Below are 12,749 nucleotides of genomic sequence, written 5' to 3' on the forward strand. Positions count from 1 at the left end.
AAAGGGAGTTTTTCCTTCCCATTATTGCCGAAGTGTTTGCTCACAGGTGGAAATAGGATTGTTGGGAGTTTTCGCTGTTTTCTTTGCATAGGGTCTTGACCTCACAGTATAAAGCACCTTATTAAACCCCCTATATAATTTTAAGGGCCTGTAGAGCAAGGATGTCAAAGTCATTTTACACCAGGGGCCACATACAGCCCACTTTGTAGGTAGGGTCTCAAGTGCGCTGGACCAATGAAACTGTCCTTTCTGTCCAGTCAGTGTATAGAGGTTTAACTGGCCGTTTAATCCCTACAATATCTCAGTGTAAGAAAAATAAGTTTAATTTGAACAGTATACCTCAGTTTTTTTTACATGATAAAGAAATGCTGCTGCAGCCAATGAAAGAAAGCTATCATTAAGGCTCTTTGAGCTTAAATTGTAATAAACAAATGTGTGAAAAATAACAGAAAAAGTTAACTAGTGTAATTAACCGTGTTCCCATTTCTATAGTAGATAATGAAAAAACAGTTTTTTTCCTGTCATTTGAATATTTATTGATTAATGCATTACTTTAGTGTGGTATGAATGACTGTGGGGGAAGGTCTTAATCAGCAGGAAAAGCTTTAACATTTATGAAAATACTCGAAAGTCTAAAATGTATGCCTTCACATTTCCCAATGTGTCTAGAGTCTAGAGGTTCAGATTTGAATCTTCTTGTATTTGACGCCTCTACTCTAGTTGAAGATGAAGATCAGTCAGTCCTGGGGGTGAGGGACATTTGTTTGATTTTATTTTGTGGATGTTTATGGACACACCCTACATGACAGTTCGTTGAAACCTGAACTCCTACCTAAAATAAATAAAAAATAAAAAATCCTCCCTTAATGTTTGCATTCAGGGTTATTAAGTTACCTCCAAGTTTAAGATTTAACGTTGTTGTTCATAAATGGTGTCTTCCAGCCGCCTCCTGACATGCTTTCTATTGGTATTCCTATGAAAAATGGCATCAAGTATTATGCATTATTCAACATTCACACCTGTCACACATGGGATTCATTGGCACATAACATTTCACAGCTCCTCACCCTTGAGTTACTTGCATCCCTGATCCACATGCTAATGAATGAACATGAGAAATTTCCACTGCTGTGGTTTTAAAGACAAAGGCCTTTTGGGATGCTGGCATATTAAGGGAAACTGTGTGTCTGTCTGTTCTGATATTATCCAAATCAAGTGAACCATGTTATTCCCTGCTGAGCCTGAAGACAGATGTGAATACATACTCAATAAAAGGAATGCACATCCCAATCAATGCTAAAGAAAAATCACTCCACAGTAGTAATCACTGACTGCACTGTAACATTTAGGGGCAAAGTCCATCACAGTGTTCACACGATGTCTCTGAATGACATTATACTGTTAAACATTGTCACAAGAAAGAAAGACAGAAATGTTGGTCAAAGGTGGCTTGTGAGAAGGATCAATGTGGAGATGGAAAAACACACAGGAGGCCAGGCAGCTGGTCTAGCTCCAGCTTCAGGAGAGGGGGAGACAGGAGGGGGACTTTAATGGTTTTTAGCATTGTGGCCTAAATGATCCCTGTCTCTCTGAGCAGACGGAGCTGGCAAGCTTTACTCCCTCTCACTGCGGGATTTAGTGCTGACAGATAATTCTGAGTTCAACGTCAACTCCCCAAATACTCCACCACCAAAGCTTCAGTCTTACTTTGAAGACATAAGGAGAAAAATGCCCTCTTCTAATGTACAGTACTGTGCAAAAGTCAACCTTATTTCTTTATGCTTTGCTAGGAAAATGGGAAATGGCTACTGGGATTTATTCAAACATGACTGTGCAAATAAAAATGGGAATACAGAATATAAGGCAAAACCAGAGTTTGTACAGTTCTAACAAGCTTTAAAGTCAATATTTGGTATGTCCATCTTTATTCTTCAACACAGCCTGAACTCTATTAGGGAAGCTTTCTTGTGTTTTCTTTAAGTCCCAAAGATGAGGTTTAGGGCCACGGGGCCTATACCAGCTATGTTTGATTCATTTCAAACTGAATTTTTGTTATTACTGTGGCGCCACTGCAGTACCTTCGAGGCCCGCCAGTGGACCCTGGCCCTTTTTTGAACATTGGATGCCTTTTGATTTGTTCTCTGTCAAGATGATCTCACTGTTTCAATAACATTGAGCTCCCGGCACTGGGGAGGCCAATCCATGTCTGACGCTTTTCTATCTAGGTATGTTTTTTAGTGCATTGCCTTTGTGTTTGGGAACATCGTCATGTAGAAAATGCTTGTGATATTTCCTCTATGGCGGATCAAAATCTGTATTCATAATTCCAACAAGTGCGACCAACACCACTGGCTGCAATGCAGACCCAAATCATAACAGAGCCTCTATGTGTTTTAGAGATGGCTGTAGACGCTCAGTGTTATACCTCGCTAAAGCCTGGTACTTTAAAGGGGGGCTTTCTGTAAAGAATCTGCATGGGCCCACAGTCCAAAGACATATTTCCTGAGTAGTTGCCACAGTGGTTGGACACGCATGTTTGATTTGGCACAGATGTTACATGACGCAACCCTTCCTTGGGGATCGGCACAAGGAGCACAGCTTCTCCCAGTGTTGAACTAGAGGTCACTCACGTGTAAGGCGATACTACATTGATTGGTGCCTCTGTATTGAAGATGAGTATATGGACATGAGTGTATAGTGTGTGTGTGTGTGGCAGAGTGTACCTTTCTTTTTGTCCTATATCTGCTGGGACAGGCCCCAACCTCTATCCCTGATACCTCGTTTGATAAGTGGTTAGGATATTGAATAAAAAATAAATCTATTTTACCATGGCTATTGATAAATATGTTGTCCTCTAATATAGAACAAAACCTTCTACTTTTTACAACACTGCTGTTTAAACCACATATTACTTGAAAACAAAAAAACCCCAACCTATGAGATATTTGTTTGATTGTTTTAATCGTACAAACAAAACTGTACACACAAGCAAAAATAATTCCTGATGTTTTTAAGCTTAAAAAATGAGAACATGGGTGCGGCAACCATGTTTCTTCAAGGGGATTTGACCAGTATTAAGCTGTGCAGGGCAGCCCTGTGCTTTAGAAATAATTTTAGAACAGCTTTCAATCTATTCTTGTTGAACCTTTTTCACAATGGCATCTGACATTTACTGAAATGAGCAACAACTCAGACCCAGATACTCATCCCTTTAAAAGCCTCTGTTTCTAATAGCACTTTTACTGAAGTATTGTTCTGTGTGTCCACAATGTTTTTAAGTGAATGATTTTCATTCAATTAATCAATGAGATTTCATTAATAAATACGGTTTAAGTTCAGGTTTAACTTTAAAAATCTGTGAGATGTAACATAGTGCTACATGTTAACCATAAATCCAATCAAGTTGACACTGGCCTTATGAGCAGGAGCGCTTACAAACCATATCTGACAAATATGGTCATCAGCATGTCAGAAGGTGAAAAATTATAGGTTTTAGGTAGTGACCCAGTTATCAGCTTATGCTGCTTTTTGTTCCGTAATATTATTCAATAATGAATGAGGGCACATGAATTTTACATCTTTTTGTTCATTAAATGCTGCGAGGTCTGTACAGGGGGAGGAGGTTGCAGTGGCAGAGCTCAGAAATTGTGAAGTTTCATAGGCAAATACCTTTTTTTCTGTTACTCTGTGCAAAAGCTCCCCAAAATGATGTCATACTTTTTCAAAGGATGCCCTGAGGGAGGTCGCAATGGGTCAGCTTTCAGCAGCCAAAAGCTCGGCGGGGCTGGGTTTTGGAGTATGCCTGCCGCTTTTGGGATCCCATTTCCCATCGTGGTTAGCCTGCCACAAGAGCCATGTCAGCTCACATCTCTTCATAGACTGCAAGTGGTTCCCCCTGCATTCAAATCCTCTGTGCATGTGTGTGTGTGTGGAGACAAACCGTAGCATACTGCTGTTACTGGGAACAAGCAGTCATACATCATATTTATATACAAGGAGTATACAGTAAATTAGAGAGCCCCAGTAGGATGTTTTACAAACTATCAGAGATCCCTTTTGACCAATTAATCAGCTATACGCTTTTTCTTCTCCAACCATTATTACACCACAGTGTACCAAAAAAACATGAAAAATGTGTTAATGATAATGAAGTCCAGTCAAAAAGCTGCACAATAAATACAACATTCAGAAAACCAACAGAGTAATTGTCTTTCATTGTTTTGTGTAACTTGTGGTGTTTTATATTGTACCTTGTTTTATCACACGCAGGCTGCAATTAACTCCATTGTAAATCTGTAATTGGTCAGCTAATTGTTTTCTAAATCAAAAGAAAGAAAATGAAAGCAGAGGAAAACAAATCACAATCCCAGAAAGAGACTTCCTCAAAGTACAGCTTGTGTCTGTCGGACTAAACCCCAAAGAACTCCCACATGCAAGAATAAAACCACTAAACTCTTAACTCTAACTGGTTCAGCAGCCAACTGTTTGATATCGCACAATGTGTGTATGTTGGATGTGGTCTGACCTGCAAAAACAGCTACTTTAAAATCAGCCCCGACAATGAGTCTCTAGTCTTTTTCAACTTAAACAATTTACTCAGTGCATAGCAAAATAATTAATTAGTAAGAGTTTATATAATTCTTTGAGAAAACCCTCTAAACATTGAGCCATGATGGCTTTAAGAAGGTTGCTGGAGCTTGTTTGTTTGTTCATACAAGTGCAAAAAGCCACAAATTATTTAAAGCGATAGGCTGCTACTAAGTAGCATTCGGTATTCATACATGCTTGTATTGATGAGCAGTGCTTACCGTCTGTGGTAAATAATTACCTATATTATCCATAACATGACGTTGCATTGACAGCGTTGGCTAAAGCATTATAATGTGAGTTTAGAAACTAAATGAGGTAAAACAGATGAAATAATCAGTCTGATTTCCACCAAGTACACCACGAATGCTTACATATAATGTGATAATTATTACTGTTATAAATCACACCTGCAGTTATCTTGGTATGATACATTTAATTGTTTAATTAAAAAGAACATACAATATACAAAAAAAATAGTTTGTGGGTTCTTTCGCTTACATGTAGTCATGTGAAGCATAAAATATTTACAGCACTCTCTGCAGTCCTGTGAAAAACTACATGCAGCAAGTGTAACTTGCTCAGTCATGTCAGAGGTTTGCTGACATTTCTTTATGGATTGCTCTCTTAAGGTCCCACCACAGCATTTCAAAGAGGTTGATGTATCGACCTTGACGTTGCAGCATCTTGATTCTTTCATCTTTTGTTGTAGATTATGCTGCTGTGCTTAGGATCATTGTCCTCTTGCATGACCTAATTTCAGCCAAGCTTTGGCTATCAGACAGATGGCTTCACTGAGGCAACTCAATGACTGCAAGGTCATCACCCCTCCACCTCCACCATCATTGCGCTGATATGCTGTGATCGGTTTCCATGAAACTTGGAGCTGTGCATTAAGTGCAAAGATCTCAATTTTGGTCTCATCTCTCTCACGAACTTGTTGCAGAAGTCTTGTGGTGTGTTTAAATCAGGGTTGGGGGAACTCCAGGCCTCAAGGGCCAGGGTCCTGCAGATTTTAGATGTGTCCTTGATACAACACAGCTGATTTAAATGATTCAATTTCCTCCTCAACAAGACTTGAAGTTCTCCAGAGGCCTGGTAATGAACTAATCATTTGATTCAGGTCTGTTGATCTGAAAACCTGCAGGAAACCGGCCCTTGAGGCCTGGAGTTCCCTACCCCTGGTTAAAATGCAACTTAACTTTACAAACCTTAGCCGTGTTGCCATATTTTTTTTTAGAGCAAAGAGGCTTTGTTCTGGCAACCCTTCCAAATGAGCCATACTCATTCAATGTTTTTCTAATACTATTGTCCTGAACTTCAACATTTAACATGCTAAAAGAGGCCAGTACAGTCTGAAATGTTGCTCCTATGCATTTTGTAATTTCTCTAAGCAGTGGAGAATGACCTTGAGGTGAATTTGGTGGGTTGTGTTAACAAACCTCTGAATGCCCCAGACCAGCAAACTGCCAAAACATCTGCTTTTATAGAGGTGCTCACACTTGTTGATGATCAGTTAATAGAGTGCATTTCATTAATAGGACCTCGGTACTACCCACAATTTTAGTTCATATAGAAGCACTACGGGTGTCTTTAGGTTTTTCATAGAGTCCTGGGTAAATGTTATTTTACACGACTGCATATAGACAAAATTTCTGCATCAACTTTGCAAACATCTCAAAATCTTTAATCTCCCAACACTCATCTTACAGCCCAGTCCTCTTTACGTCCTCTCATTGTTCTCTTTTTTTATACTTACTCATTCTTTTTATCCTACAGATCTACCTCCTTATTCATTTCCTTACAGCCCGTACAGCTCCCACCTTCTCCTCATTGCCAGCAGTGTCTGTGTATAAGTGGGTCACAGACTACAGCTGTGCTAAAAGCCTAGTCTAGAAAGTGAGTGTCTTTAAATAAAACACCATACGATCTGCAGTCTCGGGGGTGCCTCATCATACATACATAAACCTACCAAAATAAAGAGAAGGGGGAACGACTTCAAGAAAAACAGAAAAGAGATACTGTGTGCATCTTGGTTACCTAAAGTGGACCCTGTCTCTAAAAAATAGAACAATTCCAACAATATTCAGAGCCACGCCAAATATTGTGCACCAAATTACTGTGAAAACTGAGCTAGGTGGGTAGAAGATGAACTGAAGTTATGTGCAGATTTATAAAATAATTGGCACTTAAATCAGCCCATTACAGAAGGATATAGGAAGTAAGAAGGTATAAAGTTAATAATAATAAAACATTATTTCAATAATTCTTTGTTTTAGTACAATTTTAGAAAGCAGCACCATGCAATAATTTGGGCAACCAATGAGATTCGAGCGTTCGCATAGCCCATAAAACTAATAAAAAGACCTTACTGGAGCTTTAGTGTTCACAATCATCTCTAGGGAGGGTGAGGTGATGCGAATCTGAAAACATTTTAAATACTTCTTATTAATATTTTATTAATACGCCTAAGCAGCTTCCCAGCACTCTAAGAAGTAAAAGAACTGAAGCCAACAAAGCAGACAAAGGCTAAAGGAAGATAGAAAAGTGTTTTCAGAGAGGTGTTTGCTCAGGTTAAGGTCAAGTTGACACCTGGAAGACAAATGAAACTTCGTGAGAGAGATTACAACAAGAAGGACTTGTAAAAGGACCCCTCCTTAGGAATGCAACAAAATGCAAATCGAAAACCTTCAGCAGACTGGAGCGTTGGCGTACTCGTCTACAACACATTCACAGCTGTGACCTTACTGGAAGAGTCTCCTGTGTCCTCACCATAAAATTCAGTACCTAGATCTTGCAAAACAACTTCTAAAGAAGCCTAAATCATTTTGGAACAAGCTTTTTAGCAGTGACACGCAAAATTCTTCCTGCTGGAAGTAAGAGAGCGAATCAAGCAGCTTGGTCTCCAAAACAAGAACATTTCACTGGTGGGGGAACCTTGATTTAGTTAAACCTCTAAATTCTAACGTCACCCAGTCTGTAAAAAAGCTAAAGAGCACAAGAGGGTGGCTTATACCACAGAGAAGTAATTCTAAACAGACCATAACACACTCCGTAACAGAGTACTTCAACAAACACAATCTTAAGATTTAGTGATCTGCTTCAGTCCTCAGACATAAACATCACCAAAAAAGAAGCGCTTTTAGGACAACTACACAGTCTCTCACATGTGGAAGAGTTTAGCAGCAACAAAGCAGAAATATCTCCTAAACAGGAACAGAAGGGTGCTTCAAAAAGCCATCACTTACCCTGACATTTTCCAAAGAAGATACTACTAAGCACTGATCACGCAGGGCTCCCAAAGTTTTTTTAAAACTGCAAAAGACGGACATAAAAAAGTAATCCTGCTTAAAATGTTAATGAAGTGTGTCATCTTTAACATCTGTAACTGGAAATCAGGTCATCTTTTACTCGTTTAGCTGAAAGAATAGCAGTACAGATTTCTTTACTATTGTTATTGCCTCCACCATTGTGTTATGCACCAGGTGGATTGGTCTGCACCTTGCTGTAACCCCTCTGTATTTCTGTTTATGTAGACTCTGACCATGATGTGCCTCCTTGAGAGTATTCTGTTGTGAAGCCGTTTTTCTTAACTATGGAAATAATGATAATAATAATTTAATAATTCTTTTTATTTTTCTTCCATCCCCTTTGAGGTGCTTTCATGTTTCTGAACTGACCAGAGTGTTTATTTTAAGTCATTCTTTTTCTGATTTGGACACTCCTGTCGGTTTTACTCTCTCTGAATCATTTATTTTGTTTATTTCAGCCTAACGATGGCCTCTTTCAGTTACATCAACATTTCTTTGGACCTCATACTGAGAGTTCAAGTGAAAAAACATCCTGTTGATCCTTTTGTTAATCATCTAATACCGTTTAGCAAATTGAAATTACACTTAAACTACCGTATTGGGTAAACCTGGGAAATACAGTGCAATTCAATACAACTCTGCTATAACTTTAATGAACTATTTATTTTTCACTTGTTGCTGAGATCATCAAAAAGGTAAAAATCGTGTTTGCTATTGAGGCCATAATGGGTGAGTGTGGTTTACTGGATTTTGGGTTGCCCTAAAAATTGCAAAATAGCAGCAAAGTATTAGGAACACTTTTAATTCCCTTTAGTGCATGGCCTAAATGATAAACATGAAAATAAAAAGATCACTTTTTGATTTTATCATGGCCAATCTGTTGTATTGACTTCACGGGTGTATCTTATAAAGTAACTGGTGAGTTGATGTCAGGGTCATAACCTCTTTCTCTTCACAGAAAACATCTCTCTTTCATAGATGTGCAGAAGCTTACAGTCCAGATACCAGTGTGGGGCAACAGAGACACCATGTGGACAGGATCGGCTAGTTCAAGCAAAACTAGCTGGCCTATGGTGAAAAGGCCAAGTGAAATGTTAGGCCTCTTGAGACAGCCCCACAGAAAATAATTTATCTGAATTTTAACACGAGCGGTGTCTGTGGAGGTTCAGCAAAGCACAGCAGGAGTTCATACTGCTGACCCACAGAGAAGAAGCAGCTTGAGATCAAACTACGTTCAAGGCTGTGGGAATATATACCAGTGACCTTTAGCAAATACAAAATGACGCCCATATGAATATAAATTAAAAATAAAGCAGTGTCTTATCTGCTGAATTGTCTTTAAATCTTTAGGCAGAAGAAGGCAAACATGAAATGTCAGGCAGACGTTTCTGCAGTTTAATGAAGAAATCCTCAAAGGTCACTTGACACAGATGATGGCATTTACGAAACATTTAGCCATCTGATATTTTTTAATAAGATGGTGCAGACTGTCTTTGATATTAAATAAAACAAAATCAGTAACATTATCTTGACTGTTTAAATACAACATTGCATCGAGCAGCTTTTTGCATCACATTGAAAATGTGAAATCACAAAAGAGATTTGTTTTGAAGGGCAACCCTTTTTTAATCACAAATTGAAATTCACATTGTTGATATTTTTGTGGAAATGTCAACAATGTGAACGGCCTCCTTCACATTTCTCTTAATTACAGCACAGTTTTTCATGCCATAGCAACAGATCTTTCATTCTGAAGATACTGCAAGTGATAACCTTATTACGTAAATGTTGCTTGGATGCTTACAGTGAAAAGAAAGTACGCCCAATACTAAGTCTTTACATATCCATCCATCCACCCATCACCTTACATCACCTGATTTAAACACAACCTCAGATGAACAGAACCTAAGCATATTACACTGTGTTATTATTTATTTAATTTGAATTTTGGCAGCAAAATCTTCCCATGACTGGAGGTCCTCCAAGGTCAGACTGTGCAATACTCAGATAAACTGCAATAAAACAAGAGTTAGAATATTAAATTTCATGAAAGTACAATTAGAAAAACACCGAACATGCATGGCTTGTTTGGCAGGGTGAGGGCATCTGTCAATTAAAGCTTGGACCAAATTGGATCATACAACAGGACAATGATCCAGCACATATACAACAGAATGGCAAGAACCCAGTCAAAGTCCAGACCTCAACCTGACTGAAAGGCTATGATAGGAATGTGCATGAACAACTGAGCACAAACCTCAAGGAAATGAAGCAACACTGTAAAGAAGTGTGGGCCAATCACGAATCATGGAGTGATTCACATTGTTTCTGCCTTTTGGCTTAGCTTTCGTTAAATAATGACACAGTGTAATATGTCATGTGTTGCTGTTCATCTGGGGTTGCATTAAATAATTTCAGAACCTGGTATTATGCCCTAGTATGTAAAACCTTAGGACTGAAGGAGGGTGCTCTTATTCACATGACTTTAGGTCATGCATCTCTATTACAGACCTTGTTAAGTTCAGTCTGACATTTAACGGGTCAGAGAGCAGAAGGAGTGTTTGAGTTGTGATTAGTTACATAAATAATTCCTATTTTTGGACAAAATTATGCAGCGTGATTTTCTTGTCTCACACAACTACAACAGCTCCACCACCAGAGATTAATTCATGAAAGCTTTCTGTGCTAGTAGTGGAAAAAAACCAGTGCAATCCAATTAAACAATTAAAGAGATGAACTAAAGAAACTAGGACTACGCGTAATGACAGATTTAGAGACCTGCTGACCCCTTGTGCCTGGGTCAAGACAGGATATGTTCCTCAGTGCCAAAAGCCAGCTCAAATTAAAGCTGGCTGTACAGTCTGACCTTTGGTGGAAGCTTTTTCTTACGTCTCAGTGAATTCAGAAATTACTTTTTTACACGTACAGTTCACTGTATGCTGTATATATGTATATTTCACTCATGATCAATGATATCAGTTCAATCACAAACTAAATATGTTAATAGCGTTAGGAATTCTAAACAAGTAATGTGGCATAAACAAAAATGATTGGGAGTAAAATAATACATTTGGGCCCAATTATCAGTGTACTGTTTAATGCATACAATGTTGAAAAATAGTTTAAAAATCCCCTCAGAAAAATCTTTCCTGATTTGTTTCAGCAAAAGTCCAGGACAAAATCCACAAAAGTCCTTTCAGCGTCACTGAGTGTAATAAAATGTAAGAGTATTTGCGATATAAATCATATAGAAAACGAAGAAAGATGAAAAATTATGTTGGCTGTGGAGCATTTCATTAACACGCTGGGGTTAAATGAGAACAGATTATTTAAAATGTATCAACATTGAGTGATACTTATAGCTAATATAAAATATATAAAATATTTGGAAAATGTATTTACAGAATGTTAATTATAACTTTTAGGTTGATGTGTGTACGTATCCTGCTCAGTTTCCTAAGCTGATGTACTCTTGCCTGCAAATCAGCCTGGATCTTCCCCTGATCCTTTTCAGTCAACAGCTCAGCTTTCTTAACGAAGGGGGCAGACGTTACGTGGTCGGGAAAAAAAACAAAACACAACAGTCCTCTTTGACGGTCCTCAGTGACTCACAAAATGTTTGTAGGTTCTGGTCTGCTTCACCTCATGTCTTCTTTTCTTTCTTTTTACTTTTTGAATATCGGCCTTACTTTATCAGGTTTAGCTTTTCATATTTATTTCTCTGACTTGAATTAAATATTAAATGTGGAACGTATTTAAAGTTGGATTTAAAAATCAAAAGAAATATTTGGAGGGTAAGGTGGTATAGTTTCTTTTTGTTTTGTCATAAAATGTTAAGCACACCTGTTCAACTGCTCGTAAATGAGAATATCTAAACAGCCAAACACATGGCAGTAACTCACTGGCATGCAGACATGGTCAAAATGATTTGCTTAAGTTCAAACTAAGCATCAGAATGGGAGAAAAAAATTTGATCAAATGTTTCTGAATGTGCATCTGTATTGGTGTTGGTGCCAAATGGGGTGGTATGATTATTTCAAAAACAGTTTATCTACTGGGATTTTGTCCCACAATGATCTCCAGTTTACATGCTATAATCTGAAAAAGAGAGAGGCAGTTCTCTGCCTTGCTGATGTCAGAGATCAGAAAATGGCCAGACTGCCGCAACCTGATAGGCAGGGAACAAAAGCTCAAATAACCACTTGTTACAGCTGAGATCAACAGTAGAGCATCTCTAAATGCAAAACACATCAAACTTCGAATACATGGGCTACAGCAGCAGAAGACCGTACTGTCACTCCCGTCAGCACAGAACGGGACACTTAGACTACAACTCGCAGAGTCTCAATGAAACTGGGCAACAGAAGATTTCGAAACATTCTGCTAGGGCTGATATTCTGCTCCCTTATTGGGGGTTCAGGTTCAAAGTGGTAGTGCAATGGTGTGGGGGATATTTTCTTGCCACACTTTGGGCTCCTAAATGCCAAAAAGGCCACAGCCTGTCTGACTACTATTACTGACAATGTCCATGACCACAGTGCATCCATCTTCTCATGGCTGTTTCCAGCAGGAAGACACTCCATGTCACAAAGCTCACATCATCTCAAACTGGTTTCCTTAACATCACAATGAGTTCACTGTACTCAACTGAACTTCAGTCACCAGATATCACCTCTGGCATGTTGTGAAACACAAAGATTTGCATCATGAATGAGAAACCAATTGGTAGCAATCACGTAATGCTATCACAATCCATGATACGTTCAGCATCTTGTTCAATCTGTGCCATGAGGAATTAAGGTAGTTCTACCAAGTATACCTAACAAAGTGGCCGATAACTGTATGTTTACA

The sequence above is a fragment of the Astatotilapia calliptera genome, chromosome 6 (assembly GCF_964374335.1).
Source record: "Astatotilapia calliptera chromosome 6, fAstCal68.1, whole genome shotgun sequence".
Classification (NCBI taxonomy): domain Eukaryota; kingdom Metazoa; phylum Chordata; class Actinopteri; order Cichliformes; family Cichlidae; genus Astatotilapia; species Astatotilapia calliptera.